Source organism: Pelobates fuscus, chromosome 11 (genome assembly GCF_036172605.1).
Source record: "Pelobates fuscus isolate aPelFus1 chromosome 11, aPelFus1.pri, whole genome shotgun sequence".
In the NCBI taxonomy this organism is placed as follows: domain Eukaryota; kingdom Metazoa; phylum Chordata; class Amphibia; order Anura; family Pelobatidae; genus Pelobates; species Pelobates fuscus.
In genome coordinates, this window is record NC_086327.1 from 112821806 (window position 1) to 112828767 (window position 6962).

A 6962-nucleotide genomic window follows, 5' to 3' on the forward strand; every position below is an offset into this window, starting at 1 on the left:
GGTCACATGATGGGACCGAGCACAATTACAGCGCACCGTAGACACTCTAATCTGGCAGAGAAAACGGCCCAGAAAAGCACAAGCCCTGCTATACCGCCCCCATAACAGGCTGATCTAGCGTTACCGCACTTATCTATACTATTGCACAGCTCAATTGGCTCAAATAGTCCATTGGCATTCACCCCTAGAGCAGAAATGTTGGGTAGATATTGAATCACTACTAATGGGAGCAGATCTTCCCCATTTTGTTTATATGGATACCCAAACCCAGCAGGACATTTCTTGAGACATGTCCGGCAATACTCAATTCAGTCAAGTACCTTAGCAAGCTACCTTCCCTTGTGACTCCAGTCCTCAGGAACAGGGCATTAAATGAATGGGGTTTTAATGGGATTGAACTCACAGGTCTCCAGAGGTACGTACACAACAAGATAGCTACTTATGACCGATTAAGGGAACTAGCCCCCCCGTCGGACTAAGGACTTCTTCTGATAACGGATGGTACACAACTTTGCAGCCCGCAAATAGGTACACACAGTGGCCACGACCCATTTGACATTGTTTGAGAAATCGTGCTTCCAAGAAAAAGTGCCGCAGGGACTGATATCGCTGCTCTATAGTCACATTTGCGCAGAATCCAACGAATGGAGGGACCTGCGATATACGGGCTAATGGGAGGCTGACCTGGGGGAACAACTGAAGGCGGTGGAGTGGGAGGATATTTGGGAAGCAAACCCAAGATCCTCCATCTGTTTAACATTCCAAGAGCAAGCATATAAGACCCTTTTCTGGTGGTACACCACCCCTGTAAAACAATATCATATGATGATAAGCCCCACAGACACATGCTGGAGGATGTGCTGTGAGGGAGTTACATACACATGTGGTGGCACTGCCCCCAAAGTGAGTGAATACTGGGTAAAGGTTGTGGGGCTGAGCTCCCAAATTTTGCAGAGGAACCTCGCACTCGACCCCTGGGCCTGCCTTCTTTCCAGACCTACCTAGTGTTTAACCAGACATGAACAGAAACTACTTAACATGGTCTATTTGGCTGCCAGATTAGCCTTAGCTCAGAAATGGTTGAGCCCGGAGCTGCCCCCACTGTCTCTAGTTATAACCTGATAAAAGATAACTATCTAATGGACAAACTGACGGCGCAGGTGCAACACTCTTAAAACGTTTCAAAAGGTGTGGGAACAATATATGGTCTAGGACGGCGCCAGCGCTCCGTCGCCCGGGGTCCATCGGGGGGGTGTCTGGTCGGGGTCACGGCTCACACCCACAAAAGAAGCCCTGGCGGGAAGGCCCTTGGCCCTTAGGGGAATGGGAGGCCGGAAGGAGAGATAATGCTTGCCCCACAGCCCAGATGCATCATTGCATTTCATCATGCATTATTGTATTTCGTTTTAATTCATGTTTTTTTCTATGTTTATCTGTTACTCTTATGTTCTACGTCACTAAAGTCTCAAACACTGATGGAATGCACGCAGGTCAGACGTTATGGTATGAAACGTTTAATGCACTAACATAATGTCTCTTTTTCTGTAAACAAACAATATCTATACGGTGCCCTGGCTTCTGCTTAAGCCTATTTCTTCGAATTGCAGCATATCTATCACTGCAAAAATAAAGAGTTTAAAATATAAGGCAGATATCTTCTGATATAACCCTTCTTTGAGGTATGCTTATAGATCATTTAGGCTGCAGGATACAGCTTTGCCAGCATTACTCAAGAAATTGTATGATTACTTATACATTTATGCTCTTACTTTACCTTAGTACTTACCTTCTGAGAGGACTTAATGAGGGGCCTTGGACTTGAATTTTTATCCTCGAAGGCTGGAGAAGCATTGTCCCATCTAGCGGCCCTGTGATGGTATCTCAAGAGTCTTATACGCATCTCGTTATGGCATTCTCAAACATCTTCCACAGGATCATTCCAGGCATCGACTCTTTATAGGAATTTAATTCACACCAAAATGTGCGTTTTCGTCGCTCATTAAAAACAATCATGAACACAGAGTTAATCGACCGTATAAACAGTACGATACAATACAAGACAGTCTAACTTCGCACACATGTACACACAGTACAGGTAAAGAGAAGTTGTATTGATACAAAGATCGGCTAAGACATTTAGCAGAGATCGTGGTGACCTTACTGTACATAAAGAACACCAGGAAAAAGAGAGCCAATGCAGTCTGGATCTAAAATAGGGGCTTAGCTGTAGGTTGAGGTCTGTAATTTTATTTTTATTATTTTTGGCTCTGTCTAAATTAATAGTTAATCAGTTTGGTCTTTTTGCACTTTAGGAAGCATGGCTGCACTGTGACTAAGAATAGAATGCAGATGTAGAAGGTGATAATGCACAAAGCCCTTGCCAGGCTGTTAGTTTGCTTTTTGTGAACAAAAGAGCAGTCTGACAGCCTAAATCCATGTTGTCATTCTGTCTGCTTCCATCCAGCGGGTAAACAATTCTCAGTTCTAGTCCCCTGTGTAATGGGTGGCATAAGTCTCATGCCAGGGACACTTTCTAGAAATTATCTTTCTGCTCTGGGGGAGAGGGGGGGAATAAAGAACGCTGCTTGCCTGTCAGGAGGGAAAGGGTTAAGATGAAGTGCTAAGAATATGAACCTGGTGGCGGCTCTCTTTTCAAAGGGGAGACCAGGAAATCAAACCTTTGATGTTCGTACAAAGCACAACTTCACAGCAAAAAGAAGTAACCGCCACAGCTCGGTATGGTTACTGAGCATGCAAACCGCCTCCAGGGCTCCACCGTGCCACGCTTAACCATCACACTGCTGATCACTCTCCCAGCAGCTTATTTACTATACTTAAGAGTATTTTACACTCCCCATTCCTGCCAAGTGAAAACAGTTTCTGTGCACTCTCTCTCCTGTTAGCTACATGGAGATATATTGAGGTAAATTATGTGGCAAAAAGCCTCTTGATCTATAGTCTGACAACAGCTTGAGAGCAAGAGTTTTCACACCAAAAAAACCCCACAACCAAACACTTTAATTTTTACTCCAAATACCATGATTCTGCCCCAGCACGTAAGCAAGGGATATCTTATCAAGAGAGTGGGGTCTTTGGATCCATCACTTTCAAAATGGACACAGATTATCTGACTGGAGACAAACAAGAAATTGGAGGGGGCAGGGTGGATTCATTGTTCTGTTTGTTTCAAGAAACCACGCAATTGTTATATGGTAATTCACTAAAGTGCAAATTATAGAAAGAGTGTTCTAAATCAGTCTCCCCCCGCCGGCTGACGTGATGAAGGGGAGGAACGGCGGCGACCCGAAACCACCGCTGAGGGACATCACCCCTTCAGCAACCGGGGATGGGTGGGTGGGAGGGAGATGGGACCTGCAGTGCCAGGAAAACAGATTGTTTTCCTGGCACTGGAGAGTCCCTTTAAATCACTTTGTTTATGCAGCCCTTGTCACACCTCCCTGCATGTGACTTACAGTCTACCTAAACACTTCCTGTAAAGAGTCATCTAATGTTTAAACAGTCTGTTTAATTTAGAAGTTCTTATCTCCTGCTCTGTTAATATCTTGCTAGACCTTGCAGGAGTCTCAGTATGTGATTAAAGTTCAATTTACAGAGAAGGAGATTAAAACTTCTGACATTGGTTAAAAAAAATTTTTTCATGCAGGCTGTGTAAGCCACAATCAGAGGAGGTGTGACTAGGGCAGCATAAACAGAAACAAAAGTAATTGATCTCCTAAATGGTAGAAAACAGAGACTTCAGAGGAATGATCTACACACCAAAACCGCTTCATTAAGCTACAGTTTTTTGGTGACTAGTGTCCCTTTAAGACACAACTTGGCAATTTTTTCAAAACATTGCCAGATTCCACAATTCAGAATTTACTGAGTAATCGTACATTTAATTCTAAACGCGAACACCAATGAATAAGGATTGGGAACATGTGTATGTCTTGTCGATGTAGATGCGAGGCTCTTTCCTGACAGGCAGTTAAACGTCCCGTCTCTCCCCCCCCCCCCCCCCCCAAGCCAATTGACGTCACATCTGAAATAGACTTTGGCAGCAGAAATGTACTTAACATGGTGCTGGTTTGATCTCACCACATATGTTTTCATCTCAGACTCACGTGAAGTGTGGAATATTCTCTACTCAAAGCAGTTTGCACAAAGGAATCTTTTAGGGCAATTTAGTCCAGGATTAAAAGAGAGAGAATGGAAGCCAGGATACGATAATTCTCAGAATGACAAGTCACACGTTGCCTTGTATGCTGTAACAATGAAAGCCAGATTGTGTTCACAAGCCCGTTTTAGTGCAGACAGTGACACAACTAGAATCTGTGTACCAGACAAGCATGGTAACAATTAAAAAGGGGCCCAATTTCTAACTGTTATCAGAACGTGTTGTGTGACATTTTATCCTATCCCCTTGTGTACTACGGTTTGTTTTTACTTTTGGTGCATTTGATCATAATTAATGGACGTATAATATTTAGCTTTTTTTAAATTAAGGGTTCTGCCTTGGAACGGACCATTGTCCCTTACATTTCCCTGTTGCTGACCACCATACATAACCTTGGAAATAATATAGGAGGCTCGATATTGTAATCTGATGAATACTCTCCTTTAACAAAGAATTTCTGTTATTGCTGTTATTTCAAAACTTACAAACCATACTAACGCTAAAGCGTATGCATAGCTCTTCCATATTAGGGTAATTTTGCATTTACAGATACAGCTAATTATTGGCAACACAGGAAAGTGAGATTAGAGAAAGGTTTATTAGTTAGGGCTAGACAACTGATTGCAAATTCATCTGAAACCAATAAAAAAAAAAAAAATAACTATGCCAATATATATAAGAAAATTACATTAGTCTTTGAATTGGGACTCCAGTTTTAGAAAAAAATACTATGTCAGGAATACAAACATGCATCCCTAACACTACAGTCCTGAAGTGGCTCTTTAGGAGTCTGACCCTCCCCTCCCCTCCCCTCCAATCTCAGTAAAAGGGTGTTTTTAATCACCTTTGATCCCACACTCTGACGATCTCGCCATGGCTGGCCCCGCCTCCTTGGCTGAGATCATCAATCTTGATGATCTCAGCCAATCCAATGCTTTCCCATAGTAAAGCATTGGGAGGCTATTGCACATGTGCTCTTATTAGCATCTCCTCACACAGATGCATTAAATCAATGCATCTCTATGGGGAACGTTCAGCGTGGAGACCATGCGCAGCACTTGACTAGGAAGCACCTCTTGTGGCCGTCTGAGTGACTGCCTCTAGATGTGTTACTATGCACCAATGTAAACACTAACACCAGAACCACTACATTGATCTGTAGTGGTCCTGGTGCCTATAGTTTCCCTTTAAGTAGTCGAGAGGGTAAAATGTGCTTGGCAATGGGCCTGCTAGTTTGCACCTGGTACAGTGTGAAGTGAATGTGGATGATGTTATTCACAAAGCCAATACTATTAATTCCACACCCTAAAGCAGGGAACATTCAGTTACTCCACAAATTACTGTACGGACTCTTTGACAGAGTTCATTCTGCTTCACACAAGCTGTATACAGAGAGACTTTATGTTTGTGCATTACACCAATGCCATGTGAGCACCAGTGTCCATTTTGGTGGCAAATTTCATTTTAGCTTTAGTCATAGTCTTTTGACTAAAAAGCTATTTTAATTTTAGTCGTATTTTAGTCGTATTTTAGTCATCTGAATTGTTTTAGTTTTAGTCGACTAAATATACTGAAGATTTTAGTCAACACAACTAAAATCTAATGGGTTTAGTTAAAGCCTGTCTCTCTCTTTTGCCCCTTCCCCAGTCCCTCTGTGTATTTGTGTCCCCCTAGCCCTGGTCTAGGTGTCTCTCTCCCAAGCCCTGGTCTGTCTCTTGCCCCTTCCCCAGCCCCTGTGCAGTGTTAATTTTGGCGGCAAATTTCAGTTTAGTTTGAGTCAGTCTTTTGACTAAAAAACCATTGTAGTTTTAGAAATCTGAATTGTTTTAGTTTTAGCCGACTAAAATCATTATTAAATAAAATTAACACTGGTGAGCACTCCTACAGAAGAGACTCACTCTGGTGTATAAGAGCCACGTTGTGATGGGTTTCGTATCTAATGGACAGGTAATCGACCCGTCACTAATCAATTATCGAAATAGAGAATAATCATTTCAGTGCTACCCTCTGCTCTAGCGTCTGCCACACTTTCCAGATAATTCAATATTCGCCGAGCAGCACTGGATGTTCCCCATACAATTTAGGAGCATTATTTAGGAGAAATGTTTTAACCTAGATTCACCTGCAAAGGAAACTCACAGAATTTAGCTGCCAGGTTGGGCTCAAGGTAATTTTACCAGGTAGTTCATCTTTATAATTATACTGATCACATCTAGAGGGTTCCAGTGAATAGGAAAACGTGTAATTCCACTGCTAGAGGATAATAGGAAAAAGCACATTAGGGAAAGAATTTGATTGGTCAGATAGAAATCATGGTAAAGCAATCGTGCATCTCCCTGGGCTTCAATTTAGCAGCATTAGCAATGAAAAATAAGGCTAGGATTACAAAACTTCACCATGTGATCTATTAAGATGCTGATAGAAAGAAGCCTTACATTTGTATTTTTTTATTTCTTTTACTAACTGACGTAAGACAAAGACCTTTCCTACCAGGGCTTGGGATATCTGGATTACTTGTGAGTAAATCACTTGATCCAACCGTGCAACGTTTATTACACAGAAAATAAAAAGGCAAGACCATTTCCTTCCAATGCAATTTAGAGACAATCTCACATTGCCGCACATACAGCTGGAGGGGGGAGGACAGCTCCCCATAACCGCTATTAGTCACACACACTTAAGCGCAACACACAGACCCTGAACCGTGCGCCCTCTAATTTTTAAAATTCAGAGATTAGATAGAGTCAGCAAGTTTGGGACACTCCATAACACGGATGCAGACCAG